Source organism: Rhinatrema bivittatum, chromosome 1 (assembly GCF_901001135.1).
Source record: "Rhinatrema bivittatum chromosome 1, aRhiBiv1.1, whole genome shotgun sequence".
Taxonomy (NCBI): domain Eukaryota; kingdom Metazoa; phylum Chordata; class Amphibia; order Gymnophiona; family Rhinatrematidae; genus Rhinatrema; species Rhinatrema bivittatum.
Genome location: NC_042615.1, coordinates 12,065,478 through 12,091,886, shown reverse-complemented (window position 1 = coordinate 12,091,886; position 26,409 = coordinate 12,065,478). Strand labels below are relative to the sequence as shown.

Below are 26,409 nucleotides of genomic sequence, written 5' to 3'. Positions count from 1 at the left end.
GGGGAGTAGCTTGCTTGTTACCGCGGTTACTACCCCAAACCAAATAAGCCTGATACTTCACTTTCAATGCATATCCAGCGTAGCTCTCTGCTTCAACGGCAGGGGGGAATGAAAAAAAAGATGATTTAATTTCTGACAACAACCAATAAGGTCTGAATTACATAGTCTGGGTAAACAAATAAGCGTGGGAGTATGGGTGTAGCTTGCTTGTTACAGCGTTTACTACCCCGAATCAATTAAGCCTGATACTTCACTTTCAATGCATATCCAGCGTAGCTCTCTACTTCAATGGCAGGGGGAATGAAGAAAAGTGGATTTATATTCAGACAACAACCAACAAGGACTGAATTGCACAGGCTGGGTAAACAAATAAGCGTGGGAGTAGTTTGCTTATTGAGGCAGTTACTACCCCTAACCAATTAAGCTAGATACTTCATTTAGATGCAGTTCCAGCACTGTTCTCTACATTAATGGCGGGGGTGAAAGGGAATTGGAACCAAAAGGTTACTAAGGGCCAAGGGTAACAGATAAGTATGAGGAAAAAACAAGTGTGAAAGCTTGCTGGGCAGACTGGATGGGCCGTTTGGTCTTCTGCCATCATTTCTATGTTTCTAATAATGGATGTGTCCCTTTGGCTTATAGAGCCTGATCACCATTTTAACTTGTGGATTCCCTTTTTGCTTTGCAGAGGCAGGATGTGTTAGCTGTCCTCTGATTTCCTATATTGCATTGATGCCTATATGGAGCTCTTTTATTTAGATGGGAGATTCTTTCCACCCTCCCCATGCATTCTATATTCGAAAATTGATTTATCTAAGTTTGGAATAGCAGTAACTTGAGACTCCGTTAAGCTAAGTTATATTCTGCTCTGCAATCAAATGGGAAAAGTTCCCATCAAGTATGAGGAACCCACGATCATCAACATCCAAGGAGTGGATGACTTTCAGCCATCCTGAGGTGAAGGAGAGAGGGGAAGAGAGATGACAACTTTGGACCCCATCCACGGCCCAAGGAACATCTACTAAAGATTTAGAGAAGAGGAGGAAAAGGTATCATTGGAGATGGAGGAGGACTTGTGCCATTCAAGTACTGTGAGGCGGCAGCGTGGAGGAGCTAGGAGATAAATAATTGCGTAATCTGAATCCCATCTTTGAAACTTCACCTATATTGATAAAGAAGTAATCCACTTACCCACTACCCATGGGAGAGAAGAAATCATTAACTTCAAGACTAAATCAATTGGCTTTACCACCGTGAATTTAAACAAGACTGCAAGAAGTAAAAAATATATTTAAAAGCACTTGTACCATCTAAAAGTGAATTAAACAGTTGTAAAGGCTTTAATGCAGCACTTAGCACTCCATCCGTAAAGAGTATTGTTGGACACCACTAAAGATTCTTAAACTGTTTCATTTGGTGATGACTACAACCCTCGGTTATGCTATCATCATCCATGCAGTATGCAAAGACTTTAAACTGGGAATTAAGACTAAGCACAATAAAGCTCCGGAATTTGTTGCCAGAGGATGTGGTTAATGCAGTTAGTGTAGCTGGGTTTAAAAAAGGATTGGATAAGTTCTTGGAGGAGAAGTTCATTACCTGCTATTAATCAAGTTTACTTAGGGAATAGCCACTGCTATTAATTGCATCAGTAGCATGGGATCTTCTTGGTTGTTTGGGTAATTGCCAGGTTCTTATGGCCTGGATTGGCCTCTGTTGGAAACAGGATGCTGGGCTTGATGGACCCTTGGTCTGACCCAGCATGGCAATTTCTTATGTTCTTAAGGACCGAGAAAGTAAACGTCCTCACCACACAGGAAACCCTGGAAACATCTTGTTGCATGATAGATGTCTCACCTGAAATATTTGAGATATGGCCCCTGGAACTACTATATTATCTAGGTTCAGCCATCACAGGGGTTACATATATTTATGCAAGTGAAGGCCTCATTGAGATCCAGAGAAGTTTCTACTGCTTAATCTAGAACAGAGCTTCCCAAACGGTCACAAAGCCTCCAGTTTGAGTCACAAATGCCTCAAATAGCAGCATTCTTCAGATGCCAGCAGCAGCATTAACTGTCAAAGTCAGCATGAGGCCTTTCAGCCAGAAACACAGGACCTGCAGTGACACAAGTTTCTGTGGTAACAGGAAACCCTTCCTGAGGAGATATCAGGGCCACTGCAGAGCCCGTTAGCTTGCATCAGCTGCCACTACTTGCAGATCAACATTGGGCTAGGGACCAACCATGAGGGGAGGGGAGAAGAGAGCTCAGTATGCATGGGTTTATGGAGATTACCAATGTTCCTTTCTCCTCACCCACCATTGAACCTATCCAAAAAAAATGTTGCCCCTGTCAGCCTGCCCTCTCTGTTATCCACCTTTGGCCCGAGGCCCACAGAAAAATGTTGCCACTGACCCTGGCCAGGGGGATGTTTAGAGGAAGGGCTGTTTGAAGGGAAATATCAGATGGAGAGGGACTGGCTGTGCAGGGTGAGAGAGGGTGAATGACAGAAGATCGACGGGGAATGTAAGAGTAGCTGGGGGCTGAGAGAAGGGTTGGAAGGGAGGAGGATGGGCATGAGACAGAGGGAGGGGATGATAGAAACTTAGTTGGGGATTATAAGAAGGACTTGGCGGTGACAGAGGATGTTCTGGTGAGGGCGAAAAGGACTGGAGGAGGTAAGAGACGGGAATGGGCTGGAGAGGTGAGAGGAGTTAGGGGAGGTAAGGGGATCAGTTGGAGGGGCAAATTGGGAGAGGTGGTCTGCTGGAAGGAACGAGGTTAAGAAAGGAGGTCCCCTGGAGGGGGTGGAGGTTGAGGAAAAAAATTGGTCTGATTGTTGGCGAGGAACTACATCCCTGATAATTTTTGTTCAATCTCTGGGGTCATATGAACTTCCATGTGCTAAAATGGGGTCACATTGGCTAAAAGTTTTGGAAGTCCTGATCTAGAATGTCTCTGTATCCTCCAATCCAATACACTAGGAAGTATTTAAATACATTTTTTATATCTCGCAGACAAGTAGCTCACGGCAGATTACAATTTAATGTGCAATAAAAAGCCCTCTAAGATAACTGAGTGGGAAATGCAAAGTCAATCACATACCAAAATCCCACCATAAAATAGTGTGGTGCTAGAAATCTTGTTCAGGTTTGTCGGACCTATTAAACTCCAGGGATTTGTTAGACAAACAATCCTTGAACTTCTATAGCTTAAATGGTCCTTTTAATTAAATTTGTTTTTGTATTTTTCTTTGCAGTAAAAATTTATTTGATCACTCAACTATGCAAAAATGGTATTTATAACAAAGTTAACTTAATTGAATTAATCCAGCCCGCAAATCCGAACAAGATTTCTAGCACCACACAATTTTATGGTGATATTACAATTTAAAACATAAAACAGTGGTGAAACAAACAAGTCACAGACAACACTAAATTGGAATAAAATTCTCACCCTCAAAAGGGGCTGAAACCTATCAAATGCTCACCATTTGAGTTCCTGGGCTTCAGACTATCTTTTTATTTTTTCTCTTTGAACAGGTTGTAACATGGGGAAATGGAAGGGTAAATGTGAGGACCTAACCTGCTGAGTCTCTTACATTGGCCATGTGCACTTCTGGTCCAGCCATCAGCACAGCAAGACAGGTGTAGCACAAATATTTATATTTTATGCCGCCTATAGCAGATGAACTGTGCTAAGCGGTTTACAACAAAAATAAAATACTGGAAAGTCGAATGAGAATCAGTCGCAGGCAGCAACTCTATGCTCAGAAGGGTCTCTGAGCACTCCGCCTAGCCTGCAGATACCCACTTCAAGTTCTGCAGAACTGGCTGCAGTCTGTATTGGCAACATTTTTGGCACTTTCGGGAAATGGAGCAAAAGGCAATAGAGTTGGAGATCCCTTCCGAGTCAAGAGTGATGGTGGCAGGAAGGGTGCACAGCGGCACCAGAGTGAAGCGGGTGCCAAGGCGGCTGCAGCCAATGTAGGGTTCCACCTGTAGATTCTTACCATGTTACAGTGCCAAAGTCTGTTCCTGCATGGAGCCACTTGGGGATACTCCTATACTCCTGGGACTCCAAGAAATGTTTCTTTGGAGATCCGGTGAGTCATTCTCTAAAGGTATTTATTTCATCTAAGTCCACTGTACAGTAATGCAGCATCCAAAACCGAACGTCAGATTAATGGCTGGATGACCAAGATTCTCTCAGGGGGAGGCCAGATTGCTCTAACATGGCAGTTATTAAAAATAATTTGATGCTCCATTGTAAAATGGCACTTCTGGAAAATGAATTTTTGCTTTGTCATTTACCTAAATCAAGGCTAGCTTAGGAAAAGTTTAAGTGAGATACCTGATGGAAATACTGACGGTCCACCCCACGTCCAGGATGTACTATCTGCCTACTTTTAAGCGTGACGTGAATCCATATGAAGGGGTCCTCGATATTATTACAACCACTGATAATGTAAATATTTTGGCTATATTGGAAGTCTTGCAGAAAGAAATACCTACATGGGACATCTTGAAGGTCACTTTTGCCTTGGAATCGGACAGAGAATAAACACCTAAAATATTTTTCTGCAATAAGATTGTTTATTTTTGGGACAGAACATAAAAGGTCTTTCCCAATGCTTTTCACCCACCTTAATTTAAGAGGAGCTGTGAGGGAGTATTTATTATTTATTTATTTAAAATCTCTTTTATACCGATAGCCGTTTGCACATCGTATCGGTTCACATTAAAACAATAACATTAGGGCAGGGCCCTTACAAATAACAATCGAATAACAAGCAACAAATGAAAAGAATAGGGAAGAGTGAGTTAAATTGAAATGTAATGGGACTAGGGACTAAATAAATAAATATGATATTGTATGTAAATACATTAACAAACTATAAGTAATGCTACGATGCATATCTAAGTAAGACAACTATATTACACGAAAATACAATGTACGAGAGGTCGATGTTCATTGATGCATTCTTGATCATAATCGCTTGAGTCGGTAACAGGTCAAATATTCAATTTCTACTCGGTTGTTGCTAGGTATTTTTAAGGGGGGGGGAGGGGAAAGGGGATAGGCTTGACGGAACAACCAAGTTTTAAGTTTTTTTTTTAATTTGGGAGTGGAGGTCTCAATACGTATATCTGGAGGAAGGGAGTATTTAAGAAACTCCCTCAGAACACCTTAAGGGACTGGCCACAGCTTTCTGGCCCGGTCTTCTTTAAGTCTCTGTGGAATCTGAGTAAAAAATACCTTTTTCTGGGTTCTTAAAGGTATCTTATATTTGATGGATTGGCTATATGGAAAAGTACAGTGGTTACATAACATTTAAAAATTTTAGATTTTGCTTTGCTTAACTTAGCAAGCATGTTATTGTTCTGAGTTGCTGTTATCTCAAGTAGTGAATGTACTGTTAGAATTTGTTTTGAACATCTTGTAGTCAAAATATGGAGAAGGCGACATGCTGACTTGAAGGATGGATTGTGCAGAGTTGCATTAAGACTTTTGCAACTCACACCTAACAAGATACAATTGATGATACCTAGGGTGTATGAAAAATGGGTGTCGTTTTAGTATTCGGACTTGGTTAAATGATTGGTAGCAGACCCTAAACTAGGTCTGCGATTGGACAATATCAATAAGAATAATGATGTGATGTAAGAATGCTTGTCATTAGGGAATAAATATTTCATTGGTTACATGCCCTGTAAAGGAAAATTAGTTTCTTACCTGATAATTTTCGTTCCTGTAGTACCAAGGATCAGTCCAGGACACCTGGGTTGTGACTCCGCACCAGTAGATGGAGACAGACTAAAACTTGTGGGCGGAGCATATATGCCCCTGTGCCAGTCACAGCCCCTCAGTCTTACGTAATGTCAAAGTAGAAAAAAGCCATAAGGCAACCATAACTAACCATACAAACTTGGTAGGTAAACGAAAATAAATACAACACCCCTACAGGAACCAGGCTCCCCAACCGGGAGAGCGAATAAACAAGGGGTCAGCGTACTGAAAAATATAATGAGCGGACTCTCCGTTACTATAACGCAGCACTGCGGGCGGGATCCTGGACTGATCCTTGGTACTACAGGAACGAAAATTATCAGGTAAGAAACTAATTTTCCTTTCCCTGTACGTACCAGGATCAGTCCAGGACACCTGGGATGTACCAGAGCTAACTTACCGAGGGTGGGAAGCAGAGAGTCCCGCTCGGAGTACCCTCTCTCCAAAACCCCCAGCTTCAGTAGCCTGAATATCCAACCGGTAATGTTTAATGAAGGTATGCAACAACTTCCAGGTAGCCGCCCTGCAAATCTCTTGAGGCGACACCTGAGAAGATTCCGCCCAAGACGCAGCGTGAGACCGCGTCGAATGAGCCCGAAGACCCACCGGTGGCGATTTTCCGCGCAAAATGTACGCGGAGCCAATGGCTTCCTTGAGCCAACGGGCAATCGTCGTGCGGGACAGCCGCAGAACCTTTCTTTGGACCCGAAGTCAACACAAACAGATGATCCATCACCCGAAACGGATTGGTGACCTCCAGATAGCGAAGAAGGGACCTCCGCACATCTAGCTTTCGCAATTCTCTCGTTTTCGGGTCCGAAGACTCCCCAACCGCGAAAGCGGGAAGTTCAATCGATTGATTCAAATGGAAAGCCGACACGACTTTAGGAAGGAAGGAGGGAACCGTCCGCAAGGAAACCCCCGAATCGGAAATGCGCAAGAAGGGCTCCCTACAGGACAGCGCCTGTAATTCCGAAACACGGCGAGCCGACGCAATCGCCACCAGGAATACGGTCTTCAACGTGAGATCCTTGAGCGTAGAACGTTTCAGGGGCTCAAACGGTGCTGAGCATAAGGCTGAGAGCACCCAGTTGAGGTTCCAGGACGGGCAAGGGAGCTGCAAAGGAGGACGGAGGTGTTTAGCCCCCCGAAGAAAACGGGAGATATCCGGGTGGAGAGCCAGAGAGACCCCCCGGACCTTACCATGCAAACACCCAAGCGCCACCACTTGGACCCGAAGGGAATTGCACGCTAAACCTTTGGTGAGCCCCGCCTGGAGAAAAGCCAAAATATCGGAAATAGAAGCGGAAGTGGGATCCAGACCCCGCTCCACGCACCATTCCTCAAAAACTACCCAGACCCGAACATAAGCTAGGGACGTAGACTGTTTTCTGGATCTCAGCAACGTAGCAACGACCGCATCCGAGTAGCCTTTTCTCTTCAACAGATACCTCTCAAAAGCCATGCCGCGAGACAGAAGTAAGCCGCATCCTCCAAACAGACGGGGCCCTGACGAAGGAGCCCCGCGAACCCCTGTAGACGAAGAGGTGCGGCCACCGACAACTGGACCAGGTCCGCAAACCACGGACGGCATGGCCACTCCGGCGCCACCATGATCACGTTGGACGGGTGCAATTCTATGCGCCGCAGGATCTTGCCGATCATGGGCCACGGTGGGAACACATACAGTAGCACATCCACCGGCCAGGGAAGCACCAATGCGTCGACTCCCTCTGCTCCTCTTTCGCGACGTCGACTGTAAAATCTCGGAGCCTTTGCGTTGTGCCACGTGGCCATCAGATCCATGTGGGGCGTTCCCCAAGTCCTGCAGATGAAGAGAAACGCCTCGTCCGCCAGCTCCCACTCTCCGGGATCCAGGTGGTGACGGCTGAGAAAATCCGCCTGGACGTTGTCGACCCCTGCTATGTGGGACGCAGCGAGATGGCTGAGATGCCGCTCTGCCCAGAGCATCAAGAGCCGCGCCTCCTCCGCCACTAGAGGACTTCTTGTCCCGCCCTGGCGATTGATGTAAGCCACGGTGGTAGCGTTGTCCGACAATACCCGGACCGCCTGTCCGCGTACTAGGGGTAGAAAAGCTTGCAGCGCCAGACGGACCGCTCTGGTCTCCAGCCGGTTGATAGACCACCGGGTCTGCGACTGTGACCACAGACCCTGAACCGACTTCCCCTGGCAAACTGTCCCCCAGCCGGAAAGACTGGCGTCCGTGGTCACCACCGTCCAGTTGGGCACCAGAAGGGACACTCCACAGGAGAGATGCTTGGAATCCAGCCACCAGCTCAGGCTGGATCGCGCCTGACCCTCGAGAGGTAGAGGTAGATAGAAATCCTCGGAAACCAGTTTCCAGCGGGAAAGCAATGAGGACTGCAGCGGTCGTAGATGAGCGAACGCCCAAGGGACTAACTGCCAGCGTGGATGCCATAGACCCCAGAACCGTCAGGTAATCGCAGACTCGTGGCCGGTGTAGCGACAAAAGACGCAGCACCTGAGACTGCAGTTTGCACATCCGTTCCTGAGAGAGAACCACCTTGCCTCGCTTCGTGTCGAAAAGGGCTCCAAGATACTACAAGGACTGGGAGGGTTCGAGATGACTCTTGCTGTAGTTGACCACCCAGCCCAGGGACTGCAAGAGCTGCAACACCCTGGCCACCGCCTGCCGACACAGACTCTGAGACTTCGCCCGGATCAGCCAATCGTCGAGGTAAGGGTGAACCAGCAGGCCTTCCCGACGCAACTGCGCCGCCACGACCACCATCACTTTCGTGAATGTCCGAGGCGCTGTCGCCAGGCCGAACGGGAGCGCCCGGAACTGGAAGTGCCTGCCCAGAATGCAAAACCGCAGGAACCGCTGAAACGCTGGTTGGATGCCCACATGAAGGTATGCTTCTGTGAGATCTAGGGACGCCAGGAATTCGCCGGGACGCACAGCCGCGATCACCGAACGAATGGTCTCCATCTTGAAGTGAGGGACCCGAAGGCATCTGTTGACTCCTTTCAGATCCAGAATTGGGCGGAAAGTGCCGTCTTTCTTGGGGACTATGAAGTAAATGGAGTAACGGCCCTTGCCGTACTGATCGGCCGGAACCGGAGAGATGGCTCCCAAGCTTTCTAGTCTTTGGATGGTGTCTAGCACCGCCGCCTTCTTCTTGGGATCCTTGCAGGGTGAGATCAGGAATTTGTCCGCTGGGATGCGAGCAAAATCTAACTCGTAGCCGCGTCTTATCACGTCGAGGACCCACTGATCCGACATCATGCTGGCCCATTCCTCGAGGAATAAGGAGAGACGCGCCCCCACGTTTGGAACAACGTGCCGAGGACGCGAGGAGGGATGGGCCGGCCAAACTTCATTGCGAAGGCTTGGACCCCGCACCTGACTGGGGCCCCTCCTTGCCGTCCAAAACGTTTGCCCCGAAAGGACTGCTGCCACTGAGTGTTCCGCAAGGAGGACGGCCTATACGAGGGTCCAGAGGATCTTTGCGGCCTTGACTTCCTGGGCCCCCGAAACCGGGCTCTGCCTGAGAAGGAAGATCGCGGCCGGACCCTATCCTCCGGCAGCCTAAACGCTCGGTTCTCACCCAGGGAAACCATCAAATCGTCTAACTCCTTACCAAACAGCAATTTCCCCTTAAAGGGCAATGCCCCGAGGTGAGCCTTGGAAGAGCCATCCGCTGCCCAGTTGCGCAGCCAAAGGAGACGACGCGCCGACACCGTTGCCACCATGGACCGAGCTGAGGTGCACAAAGATCATGGAGCGCATCAGCCCCATAGGCAATGGCCGCCTCCAACCTGTCTGCTTGGGAGGCCTCCTCTGCAGAGAGACCCGCATTCGCCTGCAGGACTTGAGCCCAACGCAGACTAGCACGCATAGCAAAGTTCGTGCAAATGGCGGCCCGCACCCCTAGGGCAGACACCTCAAAAATCTTTTTGAGTTGAACCTCCAACTTCCGGTCTTGAATATCCCGGAGGGCTGTCGCTCCCGTGACCAGGATGGTAGACCTCTTCATGACAGCGGACACCGCCGAATCCACCTTTGGGAACCGGAGGAGCTCCAGCGCGTCCTCCGGCAAAGGGTAAAGTTTGTCCATGGCCTTGCTGACTTTCAAACCTAACTCCGGAGTATCCCACTCCTTGAAGAGGATATCCGTGGACGAAAAATGAAAAGGAAAAGCAACCGCCGGCCCTGTGAGCCCGAGCAGAACGGGGTCCATATTTGCCTCCTGGCGGACCACCACCGGAGGAGCTTCAATCCCAAGCTCCTGGAGAATGGCCGGGATGAGCGGCGACAGTTCCTCCCTGCGGAACAGACGCACCACCTTGGGGTCATCCCCATCGACGGCCTGTGCTCCTTTCCCTGTACTGGGCTGCGCGGAGCCATCTGCTGCTGTCTTCCCGGCCCCCAGCAGGGGCTCCTCGGAGGCCTCCGTGTCCGTCCCGGAGGAATTTTCGGAATCCGATTCCTGCGGTACCCCTCGTGGAAGCCGTTTGCCCCGGGCCGCGCCCTGGGTGATCTTCGCCACCCTCCTGGCCGCCTTCTTCCGCGGCGGGGACCGGTGGACCCTTGCGCGCGAGGCGTCCCCCGGCTGCGCTTGCTTCGCTTGCTTCGCTTGTAACGGAGAACTTTGCGCAGCAAAAGCGCCAAATCCTCCAAAAGCTCGCCCGAATCAGTTGCGTCACTTCCAGAATTCCCCCGGGACTGGGGGCCCCTCCGAAGGGACCTCCCCCGCCGCATCCCGCTGCGGGGAAAGTGCAGGAGGCAAGGCCGCGGCCCCCACCGGTTCCCGCGAAACTACCCGGTCGGTGGACAAAATGGCCACCACTCCCGAGCTAATCGGGAACGAGTCAGAAGGCCTGTCAGGGGGCGCCCCCCCCTGCGATGGCGATCGCGCGATCTGGGAACGGGCCCCCCGAGGTGCCGCCGATGATCCCTCATCTCCCGGGACGCAGGCTGAGCAAAGGCCGTCCCGGGAGAGACGCGCGTGCGCCGAGCCGCAGGCCCTGCACTGCGAGCCGCGTGGCATGCCGACAACCGCAGGAAAAAAAAGACGCGCCGAAAAAACTAAGAGGCGCTGAAGAAAAACTGAAAAAAAATCACCCCGGCACAAATCGGCGACCTCCCCCCTGCCAACGGCGCCCCCCCCCCCGAGCGGAACGGAGCGCGACGCCAGGCAACGGAAAGCCGACAGAAAAAAAGCAAAACACTTTTTTTTTTTTTACAGAAAAAAACGCTGTCCCTGGTACTGAAAAGCCCTAATTCCTGCAGGGGTGAGTGAACCGGGCTCCCCGGTGTCACCCCTGACGCTGCTACTAGACCAGCCGGGTCCTCGACCCTAGCAGCGGCCTCAACCTGGGGAGGGTAGTCCCCTCAGGACCTCTCAACTCCCCAGGGAGCCAGGGCAACTGGGACCAAAATTAAACAAAATTAAACCAAACCCAATTTGCAGAAAAACCAAGTTAGGCCTAATAAAATTAACCCCAAAGCGAACCTGACTAACCACACAGAATCAGGCCCGACAGGGCTGTGACTGGACCTGCACCATCTACTGGAGACAGAGTAAGACTGAGGGGCTGTGACTGGCACAGGGGCTATATATGCTCCGCCCACAAGTTTTAGTCTGTCTCCATCTACTGGTGCGGAGTCACAACCCAGATGTCCTGGACTGATCCTGGTACGTACAGGGAATGAAAGATATCAGACATGAGCCCCGGAGGCTAAGGGGAAGAAGAGCGGAATGAATAGAGCAACTACACATAGCCATATTATCTCTAATAAACACAACTAAAGATGAAGTGTTGCATATCATTTCTTTATCTTCTAAGTAAAAGAAAACAAAGAGTTGCTTGATGGAGATTGTTTAAAAGAACCAGGTCCTCCCACAGCTGCGATTAAGCTGGGAGATTTTTGTTTGGATCTTAAATCTTATTACGACATCTCAACCTAGCAAGGGATTCTGGGCCCAGGGAGGATCCCTTCATACTGGCATAAAAAGGCAAGGCACAGAAGGGTGGAGGAAGCAGGAAGTTAGTCAAATTAGAAATAGATCTGGTATAGGCTGTCTCGTTAACCAAGGGACACCCTTCACATATGGGCAGGGCCATGAGTGCCTGTCTTAGGTTGTCCCTTACATCCTAAGCTAGCCTTAGGGGAAGGAATCTTACCCATCGTTGGCCGAGTCCACTATTGTTCCCTACCCATTTAAGTCATGGGGAAGCTCATGCATGTCCATCATTAAGTGCTGACTGATAGTAGTCACTTGATCTTGTACAGCAGATGAAGAGATGACCATAATTTTCAGTTCAGGCATCCTGGCCATGGCTGCAGGGATGGAAGATCCAATCCGAAGGCAGAGGCATTCGCATGGTAGGCAAAGGCATAGCAAGAGTCCAATACATTAGGTTAGTCCTATAGAGTATTGATGGCGCTATGCAGTATTATGACAACAACATGTAGCAGTAAAAACAAATCGCTGGGTGGACATTTCTAATTCAACTGTGACAGTCACCTGTCCAGGAGGTGATCCAGCTGTGAATGGAAAGGCTTCCAAACAAATTTTGGTCACGGGGTATATGCTGTTAAGGTAGATGAGGGCTAGTAGTACTGCTTCATCTTCAGGTGCTTCTAGGGAAGCGGGGCTAATACTCCTCTTAGATCGATAAGTCTGAGTGTAATTGGGGATAATCATAGAAACAAGTGACAGCTGACTCTGTGAGAAAGTCTTTAGTATGCTATGCATAAACAGGACTGCTGAGGTAAGCAGACTTTGCACTCTATTTTTTGCCTGTAAATAAAGCATTTTGTTGGCGTGGAACCAGCCGGAGTTTGGCCCCATTTGAACTCCTGATTGCACTGAATGACCACAGGAGCATTTTTTTGCGAATTCATCAGTGGGCATTGTCGATTGGTGCAGAATGTTTCCTTGGGAATTATAAGGGGGCATTGCTTTTTACTTACTGACCCAGGTTGTTTATAAGAGGTTTTCAGAGAGGAATCTTCCAGTGAAAGTTAACCGCACTAGTAGCTCAAGAGCTAGTGGAGAGCACATTATATCTTCTGTTTGAATAACACATTACGGATTGCTTCATATCAGCCGGGTGATGTTTTTGTTTTTTATTTTCCTCTCATATTGAGGGCTGAATACCAAGCATAGAGTTTTCTCTTTTTTCCAGTTTTTTCCTGTATTATATCTTTTGGTGCACAGCACATCACTTCTTATTTCAACTATGTCAACAGATATAATTGAACTCCTTAATTAAAATAATTTATTTTAAAAAATACCCTCTCTCCACAGTCTCAGAAGAGATATCTAACCTCAGTAAGTTCTGGGAGAGGTGATAAGCTCTTCTGGACAAACGATTTGGAGGGATGACCAAAAAACAATTTGTAACTGTTCCTTATGACATGAAGAACCCAGCTGTGGCCCATGGTTTAAGAAACACTGCAATGGAGACTGGCACAGTGGCTATTTCCCCTGAATCCAGTGAAAATCCCCAACCCTGAGTTTTATTGGGGGGGGGGGGGTGTAAAGTATTGAAACATTACAAACATGACAGCAGAAAAAGACCATATAACCCATTCAGTCTGCCCATCCGTCCAATTAATTTAGCATTATAATTCCCATCACTTCCTTAGAGATCCCCTGTATTTATCCCGTGCTTTCCTGAATTCAGATACTGGGTTTTTTCCCTCACTTCCAATGGGAGGCTGCTCCACACATCCACCACACTCTCTGTAAAGAAATATTTCCTAAGATTACTCCTGAGTCTACCCCCTTTCAACTTCCTCTCATGACCCCTTATTCTAGAGCCTCCTTTCCACTGAAAAAGATTGAACTCCTGAGAATGGAGCTCTTTTGAGATATTTGAATATCTCTATCATATTTCCCCATCTCATCTTTTCTCTACAATATCCATGTTTAGATCTTTAAATCTACTCCCATATGCTTTAGAACAAAGACCACTGACCATGTTAGTAGCCTCCCTCTGGAGCGACTCCATCCTGTTTATATCCTTTGAAGGTGCGGTCTTCCAGGACTGTACTCACAGTATCCCAAGTGAGATCTCACCAGGGACCTATACAGGGGCAATATCACCTCCCTTTTTTCTGTTGACCACACCTCTCCCTATGCAGCCTCTTCTCATAAGTCTTCCGATGCTGACCCCTCGCCATGTTGGTCGCTCTTCTTTGTACTGCCTCTATCTTGACTTTATCCTTTTAAGATATGGGCACCAGTACTGAACACAGCACTCCAGGTGAGGCCTCATCAAGGACCTGTATTAAGGCATTATCACCTCCTTTTCTTACTGATTATTCTTCTCTCTATGTAGCTTGGCATTCTTCTGTCACACTGCATCGCTGCCTTCAGATCATCAGACACTATCACCCCAAGGTCCCTCTCCCAGTCTGTGCTCATCAGTCTTTCACCACCCATCACATAAAAAAGCTCTTTTGGATTACCGCACCCCAGATGCATAACTCTGCACTTCTTGGCATTGAATTCCAGCTGTCAAATCTCTGACCACTCTTCAAGTTTTTAAATCATTTTTTATTCTCTCTACTCCTTCTTACTCATCTGCAAATAGACAAACTTTACCTTCTATCCCCTCCACCTGGTTGCTCACAAAGATATTGAACAGAACCTGTCTCAATAGCAATCCCTGTGGCACTTCACTTAACACCGTTCTCTCTTCAGAGTTGGCTCCATTTACCATTTCACACTCGTCTCCTGAAGGTCAACCAGTTTGCAATCTATGCTACTACCTTGGCACCCACCCCCAAGCTCTCATTTTGTTCACAAGTCTCCTATGTGGGACCATATCAAAACCTTTATTAAAATCCAAGTAAATCAAATTGAGCGTGCTTCCCTGAGCCAATTCTTTAGTCACCCAATGAAAAAAAATCAATCAGGTTGTCTGACAGGACCTGCCCTTGGTGAATCCATGCTGCCTCGGATTGAGCAACCCACCGGATTGTAGATAGTTCACTATCCTTTCCTTCAGTGGAGTCTCCAGTCATTTTTCCACCACAGAGGTGAGGCTAACCGGCCTGTAGTTTCCAGCCTCCTCTCTGTTCCCACCACCGCTCTTCTCCAATCCTGTGGCACTACTCCCGTTTCCAGGGATCTATTGAACAGGACCTTCAGCGGACCCCCAGCACATCTCTGAGCTCCCTCAGTATCCTGGGATGTATCTCATCCGGCCTAAGCACACATTGCTGCTCCTGAAAAATTCATATTAAGCTATGAATGCTGCAACACGTCTCCACTGACTTGTGCCAAGCGCATAATGAATCATGCCCAATCAACTTCAAAAAGAAACTAAAAACTTTGCTATTCGAACAAGCATTCCAGTCATGGTAACTATTTACCTCTACGCCACCACCCGGCCCTAAGTCTAAATAAAAACTCTCATACCATTCTTATATTAGAACACAGACGCCTATTAAGATAAAGTTGCTTTCTTCCCTATTAAGATAAATTTTGCTTTCCTCCCTCTCCAGTATGTTCCAAGTATTGCTTTACTTGGACCCTATCTTCATACCTGTATTATGTATTTAATAGTAACATTAACATTCTCATGCTTGTTATCACAGTTCCATGCAACTAGCATTACATGTAATTAGCATTTAGCATTCTATGTTATCAGCATTTTATGTTCCATGTAATTAGCATGCTCTCATGCTTGTGTTCAGTTTCAATGTAAACCGAGACGATGTGCAATATCTTGTATGAATCCCGGTATATAAAAATGTTAAACAAATAAATAAATGAGAGACTGGGCAGGTTAGATGGGCCTTATGGTATTTATCTGGCATCATAGTTTGCGTTTCTATGTAAACGCTAGAACAATTAGGGTTCCTAACCCTCCACTGCCTGAGATACAAACTTTAGGAACTCATTTACAAAGGGTTTTTTCCATGGGAAACGTTTAGTAAATGAGGCACTTGGATTGCAAGCCTTCTGTGGGCAGGGAAATCTCTACTATACCTGAATTTAATCTGCTTTGAAGTGCCTGAAAATTGGACTATAAATGCTTTTTTTTTTTAATTAAAACATGAGCCTGGCCATCCTCCAAGTGAAGAACGATAGAGAATGCTGCAGAGCTGTCTTACATGGCTCTAGATTTAGCTTTGCCATACGATCCCCCAAACAAGGCCATCTTCAGTTCCCGTGTTAGAATTAAATCCCATGGACTAGATCTAAGGACAGGAACAAAACCTAGGACCGGAGGACCCCCACCTTCACACGCAGGATCAATTTGCAATGTATCTGGACTATTTAAGCATTAAATAAGCCTGCTGGATCATGCTATTACACTATCTCAGTGTTCTCATGCATTAATTGAGCTTAGAAATTAGTGTCTATGTTATTTAATTCGATTTTTGTACACAGATCTACAACTCCCAGTTTCTTGTAATTTTGAAGCAACTGCCAGAAATTCCCATTGGCAGCAAATAAAGCTGTGCAGTTGCTTAGTAAGTCCACTTAGATTCATAGAAATAACAAACTTCATTGGAATAACATGTTATGTTATATCCGTGCAAGGCTCTCAAGCCTTATTCTCCTTTCCTCAATCCAGTGCAGAGCAAGCTACGGATGCGCACATAGGTTGCAGGTTACATTACAATGGTGGCTGGTGTCTGTTTTGAAAGCTGTAAAGAGTTGAACAGTAAAAGGATCGGGGGGGGGGGGGAGCAACATGGTTGCAGAGGAGTAAACGCGCACACACACACACCACACACACAAAGGGGTTGAATTAGCACAAGTCTGAAACTTGTGAGCAGTAGCGCCAATCGTCAAGGCTTCAACCCTGGCTACTGTCCATTTGTGCATCTCTCATAAGCATTCATGATTCAAATACCTTAAAAAGTAAAAGACCTGAACTACCCGCCCTCCTAACCAAATTCCCACCCCCAAAAGATGGAAAAATAAAAGGACTCTTCGACACATGCCATGCATTAACCTGGACTCTTAGCAGGCTTGGCAAGGACACACAGAATATGTAGCAACCTGAACGTGAGGTTCACCCTCTGAGCAGCAGGTGGCAGCAGATGCCAAAACTAAATTAAAACAGCCCCCCCCCCCAGATAAGGATATTAATGCCCTTCTAGCTTGATCAATTTCACTCCTAGTGTCATGGCAGAGACCCCAGCTGATCTCTGGCTTTCTCTTCACTCTATTGCAAATAGGGCTGCCCCCCCAAACAAGTTGTGACTACTAAAATTCCCTGATAGACGTGGGCGAGAAGTGGAAAAAATCCTGAAATCCTATCATTTATTCCTCTAACTCCCTAAGACCAAAACCGAGGTCACCAAACTGTTGAGTCTTCATGTCTTCTTGTGAGACTTGACTAGCAGAGAGCGCCCAACCCAGCCATTAACTCCAGCCGTCAGACTCTCTGCTCTCAAAGCTTTACTCGCTGGCCCTCTCTCAGATTCTGCTCTCTGACCTTGTGGGGATAACACTGGGTTGGAGTGGGGACCAGAGGATCTGCCATCTCTATTCTGATACTCCCTCTTGTACCTTGCAAAACTGTTTCTACTTGCCCTCGTGGGAAACACAAAACATGCTGGAAACACAGATAGGCCTGGATCTCTGAGCTTTTCAGAGCATCAATGAGAAGGTTAAAATTCTTGCATTTGCCATTAGCTGAAAAACCAAATGCAGCTATTACTGGCATTCAGCTCTTCAATCATGCAGTGGGCTGCGGTTATTGTGACTTTATCCTAAAACTTGCAGATCTGGAATATAAGAACCCATGACCTCTCACTTTCTGCCTACTGCCTCACTAGAAACTACTGTGCATGCTTAATCACAATACCAGGCCCTGCAGGGATCTTCAGATGGTCAACAAAGAAAATATTCTTAAAAAGCAATGGTATGTGAGCCTTCAGACCCCCAGGTTTTACCAGATCATCCAGCTTAAGAGCCATCCCATGCACTTTTAATCTAAAGCAAGCCTAGTTCCACTCCCAGGTAAGATAACTCGTCATCGATGGCCAATCTCTTTCCAAATATCCTGCATGCCTCCAGCTGTGGCTTTGGCCGATTCAGCCAGCTTCTTTTGCATTGCTAAGATTAAGATCTGAACCACGAGGTCCCCCATCTCCTGCTCTCTCACTTTCAATTTGCCTGATCTGAAAACAAGTCCTGTGATTCAGAGTTATTTTGAGAGCACTCATGTTAGCAAGGGCCCGAATCTTACAAAGAACCCAGCTATGTTTAGTCAGGCAACTCAAGGACTCAGCACCCTTCCCAACTACAGAGTTCAGAGCCAGCTCCATAGCCCCTCTTCTTCTTCCATCCTCCCCTCCAATTTGAAAACCATCTGTAGGGCCAAGTTACCAGAAATGTAAAAGTGAAAGGCAAAACCCAGAACTGACTCTGCCTGTTCCTGATAACCAAAGGCCTCAACCAGGGCACTGCCCATCTGTCCTCAAATGATTTCTTAATGTAGGAGAGAAGATAAGAGCTCTCACCTCGCGTCTCCCCTCGGTACTTGTAAGTAGATAGGGCGACCGATACATATGTTGGCCGATTTCATACTATTGAGCCCCATTTGGACCAGGAAGCTTCGGAAGGCTCTGGGCACGCTGTCTTCTGCTGAAATGGAGAAAAAAAAAAAAAAAAAAAGCTAAAATTTGATTCTTCTGCACGATACATTGCAAACAAAAACTACCATTGTAAATTGTATTATTCATTACATTGGAGAAGTTACTTACCTGATAATTTTGTTTTCCTAGCGTGTAGCCAGATGGACTCAGGACCAGTGGGTTATGTGCTCCTCTGCTAGCAGATGGGAGACGGAGTCTGGTTTCAAAGCTGACGTCACCCTAGATATACCCCTGCAGTGACCTTATCCATTCAGTATCTCTCCGTCTCCTAGCAGATGCGGACGCTATCCCACACACTAGAATAGCGTTAAGAATTACAGCAAAGAAGAAAGAAACAGAAATTTACCTTAAGAAGATTGAGCCCCACTCTCCTGCGGTGAAACCTAAGGGTCCCTCCCCCAGATGAGAATTCCTGAGGTGATTTCAGATATCCCTCAGAGATGTGCCTTGGTTCCCGGCATGGACTTAGCACCCCCCAGAGTGGCTGAAAGGCAGCGGGTGCACAACCGAGCGCGGCGGTGAAGGTAAAGCCTATGATTGAAAGACCGAGTGTGCAGTGGTCAACTAGTGATCATATTAAAAAACCACTGTGTATCAAAACAGGGGTTGGTATTTCTAAACCAATCAAGTTGACAGGCGTGGTAACAAAATGGTACAGAATCGATTCTAACTATGTCTATGATTGACAAACTAATATATTAGAGACCAGCTTACTGTACATCAATGAGCTATTAAAATGTAAAACAGGGGGTTGGTATATTACTTAGTGTTATGAAGTGAACTCACCATCCACCTGGCCCCTGAAACAGGCAATAGTCGATATCTGTACTTTCAAGGAATTAAGGGCCAACCCTTTATTTAACCCATCTCGCAAAAATTCCAAAATGAGCGGGATCTTAACTGAACGAGGAAGAACACCTCAACCTTCACACTAAGCCTCAAACACTTGCCAAACCACACATAAGCTAAGGAAGTGGCGAACTTTCAAGCTTGCAGCAAGGTGGCAATCACCGCAGAAGACTATCCATGCTTCAACAAGCAAGCCCTCCCAAGGGCTACACTGCAAGACAAAACTGAGTCTGATCTTCATGAAGGACAGGCTCCTGCTACAACAGAAGAAGGGGTTTCTACCAGGAGTCTTCGCAGATCTGCATACCATGGTCTTCTGGGACAATCTGGTGCTACCAGGAGCACCATCCCCCTAGTGCTTTCGATCCTTCAAACTATTCTGATCAACATGGGCCATGGGGGAAAGGCACACAGCAGCTTGTCTTCTGGCCAGACCCACATGACAGCATCAATGCCCAAGGACTTCGGATGTCTCCTACGACTGAAGGATCAAGGAACTTTCGCATTGCAAGAAGTCGCCAGCAGGTCTATAAATGGAAGGCCCCAGCGATCCACTCTCAGCTGGAATGCCTCGTCCGACAATATCTATTCTCCTGGGTCCAGACTCTCCCTGCTGAGAATGACTGCTCTTAAACACGGTCTTTTCCTTCGATACCTCCTGGCTCTTGGTTCCTCCCTGCAAGCCCAAAATTATGGAATGCACTTCCTACCGACTTACGATTACAAACGAGTCTTAAAACATTCAAAAAGGACATAAAGGCCTGGCTATTCACGAAGGCATAGCAAGATCCCCAACAATCCACTCAACCACTACTACCTATTTTGCATAATCATGCCACAATTTAACATCTTTTAGTCTTGCTTTTAATATTTATTCTCTTTTAATGCTTAAATGTAACCTGTTTTTATTATAGGCGATACTGGGTTTTTTTACCATTTTACTATGACTGTACTTGTGTTAGAAATTTTATCTGTTATGCTTTGTTAACCGTTGTGATGGCTGCACCGAACGACGGCACATAAAAATAAATAAATGTAAGCCACCGTCATTGCAGTCTGCTGTTGAACTGCAAGCACGCCAACCGGACCGCCAGGCAGCAGACTGATGTTCCAGAGAGACTAGTTTAGCCCTCTCTCTCATATGTTTACCAGAGAAGCTGCTTCAGGCTACACCTTCTTTCATGGTCTCTAAAGTATCTTGTCTTTTTTTTTTTTATATCTTACCTGCACGCAGCTCTTCCCGGCTGAGTATAGAGACAGCTGCGGAGGGAGAGGGCATCTGCTGGCACCGCCGCACTCAGCTTCCTTTAAGCTGTACAATCAATTAAGTCCATACGGCTGAAAAACCAGCTACCAGCGCAGCATGTTCATCAATAGTTGTAGCTGTGCCATCAACTTATCTCCAACTTATCTCCAACACTACTATTACCAAAAAAAACCTAAGCCAAGATTTAGCCATCTATTTTAAGGATAAAATCTCCAAAATAACAAACACCTTCATCACCTCTTCTTTCTTCAATTTACAAACTTCTTCAATTAACATCCCTCCTTGGCTCGACTTCAGACCTATTTCCATTACTGAAACAGAAAAAATGATGAAGAAAATCAACCCTGCTCGTCATGAACTCGACACCATTCCCACCCGAGTTCTTAAAGAAATTGCCTATCCTTTAGCCCCAACAATTTCAGCAATCATCAACAAATCGCTCGAGGAAGGCGAGCTGCCTCCCAAGTTAAAAATTGCCACCGTCACTCCTTTATTAAAGAAAAAAAACCTCAATCCAGATGACCTAAACAACTACCGCCCAATCTCCAACTTACCCTTCTTTGCAAAAATGATTGAGAAGGCGGCATTGAAACAACTCAACGACCATCTAGACGATAATAAAATTCTTTCTCCTTCCCAATTAGGCTTCAGAAAAAACCACAGCACTGAAACCCTCCTCCTTAAACTCTCCAATACCATCCTAAGAGGTTTTGACAACAAAAAGGATACCTTCTGATTCTCTTAGACCTCTCTGCTGCCTTCGATACAGTGGATCATAAAATTCTCATCTCATGTCTAGAATCCATTGGGCTGGCTGGCAAAACTCTCAGTTGGTTCTCATCCTTCCTCAGTAACAGACACTTCAAAGTTTTTCACAACAATAGCTCTTCTTCTCCTGTCCCCCTCGATACAGGTGTGCCTCAAGGATCAGCACTTTCACCAATTCTATTCAACATCTACCTGACCCCTCTTTGCCATCTCTTATCTAGTCTTGACATAACGTATTACATGTATGCAGACGATATTCAATTACTCATTCCTATTTCTTCCTCGATAGAAGATGCTATGTCTAAAGCAGCCTCACACTTGGATACTATCAGAAACTTGCTAATTCATCTTAAATTATGTCTAAATACAAGCAAAACCGAATGTATCCTAATTGCCAAAAAATATCCTGGACATTTAACAATTCCACCCTTCTACTTTGACAAGACCCTCGTCCTTCTCAAAGAGAGCGTTAAAGACCTGGGTGTTTGGTTAGACACTGACCTAATCTACAAAAAACACATCTCTACAAAAATAAAGGAAGGCTTTCACAAACTTCACATAATAAAATCTAAAACCCCTACTCCACCCCCATGATTTCAAAACTGTCCTTCAAGCCCTCATTTTTTCAGGTTTGGATTACTGCAACTCCCTATTGATCGGCCTTCCAAAATCTTCCTTGAGACCCTTGCAGCTCCTTCAGAATGCTGCAGCCAGAGTTCTAACAGGTACAAGAAAAGCTGATCACATTACACCTGTTCTCAACCAATTACAGTGGCTCCCTATTGAAAAAAGAGCAGAATTCAAAGTCCTCACCATACTCCACAAAGCAATATACAATGCCGACTATTCCGCCTTTGATGACATCATTCACATCCATTGCTCCCAACGTACTACACGAACCGCCAGCAAAATTAATCTAGTGATTCCCTCTCTTCCACAGGCTAAATTATCCTCCACCAGAAACAGAGCCTTTTCCATCATCGGCCCTAAGCTCTGGAACTCGCTTCCTCATTGCCTCACCAATCAAGATAACTTAAAATCCTTCAAAAAAGACTTAAAACCCTGGCTTCTCAGCCAATCTTTTAAAGATAGCACTCAATGACTCTAAAATTCTTTTATATATTCTGCCATTTTTCAATCTCCCTGTTACAATGATACAGATGCCCTTCAATGCTTCATGAGATTATGTACATCTATTCAGGGTTCTATCCTGTGTTATCTTGTTATACATTCTCCTGTTGTATTTACTATCGTTAATTTTAAATTGTAATCTTCATACATCGTTCTATGTAACATGTTGTTTCTGTATGTAAACCGGAGTGAAGGCAACTCTGCTATACCTCGGTATATAAAAAATGCTAAATAAATAAACTTATGAATACGAGCTTCCGGCAGGAAATCTTGCCCTGCTTCGTGTTGAACCGAACCCCAAGGCATTCCAACAACTGAGCTCCTGCAACAGAGATCACCTTGCAGGTCACCAGGCGGCTCTCTTCCAGCAACTTGGCTCGAATCAGCCAGTTGTCCAAATACAGGTGTAGTAGAATCCCATCCTCTCTCAATTCTGCCACAACTACCACCAATACCTTGGAAAAGGTCCTAGGAGTGGTGGAGAGACCAAAAGGCAATGCCCAAAACTGATAATGAAGTCCCAGAACTGCAGAAAGCATTGAAGCTCTAGTTGAATGGGAATGTGAAGATATGCTTCAGACAGGTCCAAAGAGGTCAGAAATTCCTGCAATTGTATGGCCATTATCACCGAGAGCAAGGAGTGCATGCGAAAATGCGTCACGTGCAGATGACAGCTGACATTGAGATCCAGGATGGGACAAAAGGACCCTCCTTCCGAAATAAATTGAATATTGCCCTGTATTTTGAGAAATGGGCACTGGAATCACAGCCCTCAAACTAAGGAGCCTTGCCAATGTATCCTCCACTGCCTGCTTCTTCTGCGGGGAGTGGCAGGGAGAGACTATGAACATGTCCCAAGGAATACTGAAAAACTCCATTGCACATCCTTCTCATATCACTTCCAGGACCAATTGATCCGATGTGATCTCAACCAAGCCTCCCCCAGGGGTGGATCGGCAAACCTTCATTGGGAGGCTTGGGAGGATCCACAACCTGAGCCCGCGCCCCCCACCACCCTCCTGCACAGTCTGGGACAAAAGGACCGAGACCTACCAAATGGTTGAGAGTTCTGAAAGGTCGCTCCTCTTATAGGGTCGAAAACGCTTGCCCTCTCATGCTAAAGGAGTGTGGTGTCTGCTTCTCATCCTTCGGTAATCGAAGAACCAGTGATTCACCCCACTTACTGGCCAGTTTCTCCAACTCGCTCCCAAACAAGAGTGAGTCTTTAATGGGCAAGTTTGTTAGGTTAACCTTGGAGGTTGCATCAGCCAAACAATTTCTCCATGATAACTGATGCCTGGCAACTATTACCAAAGCCACTGTGGCTGAAGTGTGGACCAAATCACAGCCTGCATCTGCCAAGAAGGCGGTCACTGGCTCCTTAACTGCCTTGGAATTCACCCCAGAGTCAGCAACCTCTTAGAGAGAAAGTAAACAAGAGCGAGCCACCAGGGAACAACAAGCAGCTATTTGCAAAGTCATTGCCACTGCTGCAAATGCCTGCTTAAGGATAGTTTCAATCCTTCTATCATGATCATCCTTCAAGACTGCTCCTCCTTTCATGGGAATAGTGTTCCACTTGGAAACTGCACACACAAGTGCATCTACTTTTGGATACAAGGGGTACAGGCCTTCTAAAATCCGATCCCCTTTGAAACTAGTCTCTGGGGTGCCCCAATCAAGATAAATCAATTTTTGAATGGACTCCATCACCGCTTTACACAAGGAAACCAAAATGGGATTTCTTTTTGGCTCAGACATGGAATCTGACCCAGGAACCCCAAACATTTTCAAGATCTGAGATAAAAGAGAGGTTAGTTCAACTCTATGAAACAACCGTCACATAGTCCTAGGCCAGAAGGAATTTCACCATCCTCAAAAGAGTCAGACTGGCGTCATCATTCGTGCCATCAGGATCTCCATCGGACAATCCCACTCCAGGAGGACTCTGGCGCTTAACAGCAGGTCCAGGCAGGGTTCCTACTTGCGACTCTGCCCTGGGAACATTAGACAGGGCTGAGGACTGCACCTGATGAAAAGATTGCAATCCCTAGAAAATTCTACCAGGAGGTACCTGAAGTGCACTCGCTGAGCCACCTTCCCCTGCTGATGAATCAGTTAGGGGAAGTCCAAAATCAGGCATCCACCTGAATCGTCTTTACCCAGGCCTACATCTGGCTGGAAAGAACCAGGCCTAGTGAAATCAGAGGAAAATAAATCTCCCTGAGCCTCCAAACAGCACTGGCACAAGTCAGCGGGCACTCCTGGCTGAGATGCTGGAATATGATAGGCAGTACAAAGAGAAAGGCACTTAGGTTTCTTAGATAGGTGCCAATAGGCCGTCAGCGCACTGATCGTAACTGGAGGCGTTCATCTAGATTATGTTTTGTTTTTTTTTAAGATGTCCAAAATTCTAGCATCCACCCTTAAGTGTCTTACGCCTAGGCATTCAGACTTGGGTGTCCCTAGAATAGGTGCCATAAAAACCTAAGTGCACAGCAAAGCTCAGCTTGCATGCATAGGTAAGCGGACGGCCACTTAAGGCGCCACTTAACTTGGACACACAGACTACAAAGCCCGCCTAAGCATCGAAAATCTGGACACACAACCTGGATGCATAGCTAGACTCACACACTGAACCAACTCCTGTAGAGAGCAGCCTAAAGAAAGCACACAAATGCCTTTAAGGCCTACCAAGCATCGTGCAACTAAAAGGCCTCAGAGCGGGGCCTAGCCTACAGAGGCTGCTCAACCTGCCAGGCTCCCCATGTCCCTCGAGGGACGAATGTTTGAACAGCACACCAAGCATGGAGACCAGGGAAGAGGAAGCCCTACACATAAAAAAAAAAACCCCTCCTTCTCTGTATTTTTATCTCTTTTCTTTTCTTTTTTTTTTTTTTTTAACTTACCTGAGCTCAGCCTTACCTGGCTGAGTACAGATATAGTCTCCATCTGCGGTGGGGGGGGGGGGGGGTGTTTGTGCCATCACTGCCATGCTTGGCTTCCTGCATCCGCTGCCTTTCAGCTATTTAAACAGCTAAGTCCACGCCAGCTGAAAACCAGCTACAGGACCAAGGCACTCATCTGAGGGACCAAAGAAATCACCTCAGGAATTCTTAACCAGGGGAGGGACCAATAGTATCACCACAGGACAGCGGGGCGAATTAATTTTCCTTATTTCTTCTTTTCAAAACGAAGCAAGCCCTAGTAGAGAGATACATGTCCACCATATGCTGGAGACGGAGAAGGCCGATATCACTGCAGGGGTATATATACTGTGATGTCAGTTTGCTCCGTCTCCATCCGCTGGTAGAGGTGCATAACCCACTTTTTCTGGATTCATCTGACTGGACGCTAAGAAATGTCTGAATTATCGAGAAGACTGCTCTCCCCATAAAAATGTTGCTAGCAGTAATTTTGTTATGGGTTCAACAGTTTGCTTAATCTGAATGTAAATATTACTAACCTTAACATAAGGCTTGGAGGTTATTAGCACAGGGCAGCAGTTACTAACCCTTAACAGAAGGATGGGGGTAACCTGCACGGAGCGGCAGTTACTCCCTTAACAGAGTGCATGGGGAGTAACCTGTATGGAGCGGCAGTTACTACCCTTAACAGAGTGCATGGGGGTAACCTGTATGGAGCGGCATGTTACTACCCTTAACAGAGTGCATGGGGGGTAACCTGTATGGAGCGGCAGTTACTATCCTTAACAGAAGGCATGGGGGTAACCTGCATGGAGTGGCAGTTACTACCCTTAACAGAGTGCATGGGGGGTAACCTGCACGGAGCGGCAGTCACTACCCTTAACAGAAGGCATGGGGGTAACCTGCATGGAGCGGCAGATACTATCCTTAACAGAGTGCATGGGGGGTAACCTGCATGGAGTGGCAGTTACTACCCTTAACAGAGTGCATGGGGGGTAACCTGCACGGAGCGGCAGTCACTACCCTTAACAGAAGGCAATGGGGGTAACC

At 46.6% G+C, this 26,409-nt stretch overlaps 1 protein-coding gene across 1 annotated transcript in view; it reads right to left on the bottom strand.

Annotated features, from left to right (window-relative positions):
• SPATA5 (spermatogenesis associated 5) overlaps positions 1-18,311 on the bottom strand; it is a 494,680-nt gene extending 476,369 nt beyond the window's left edge. The window contains exon 1 of the mRNA XM_029587990.1: positions 18,283-18,311. The gene's annotated coding sequence lies outside the window, so the exon portion shown is untranslated. The remainder of the gene's footprint in view (positions 1-18,282) is intronic.
• Positions 18,312-26,409: the final 8,098 nt, after the last annotated feature.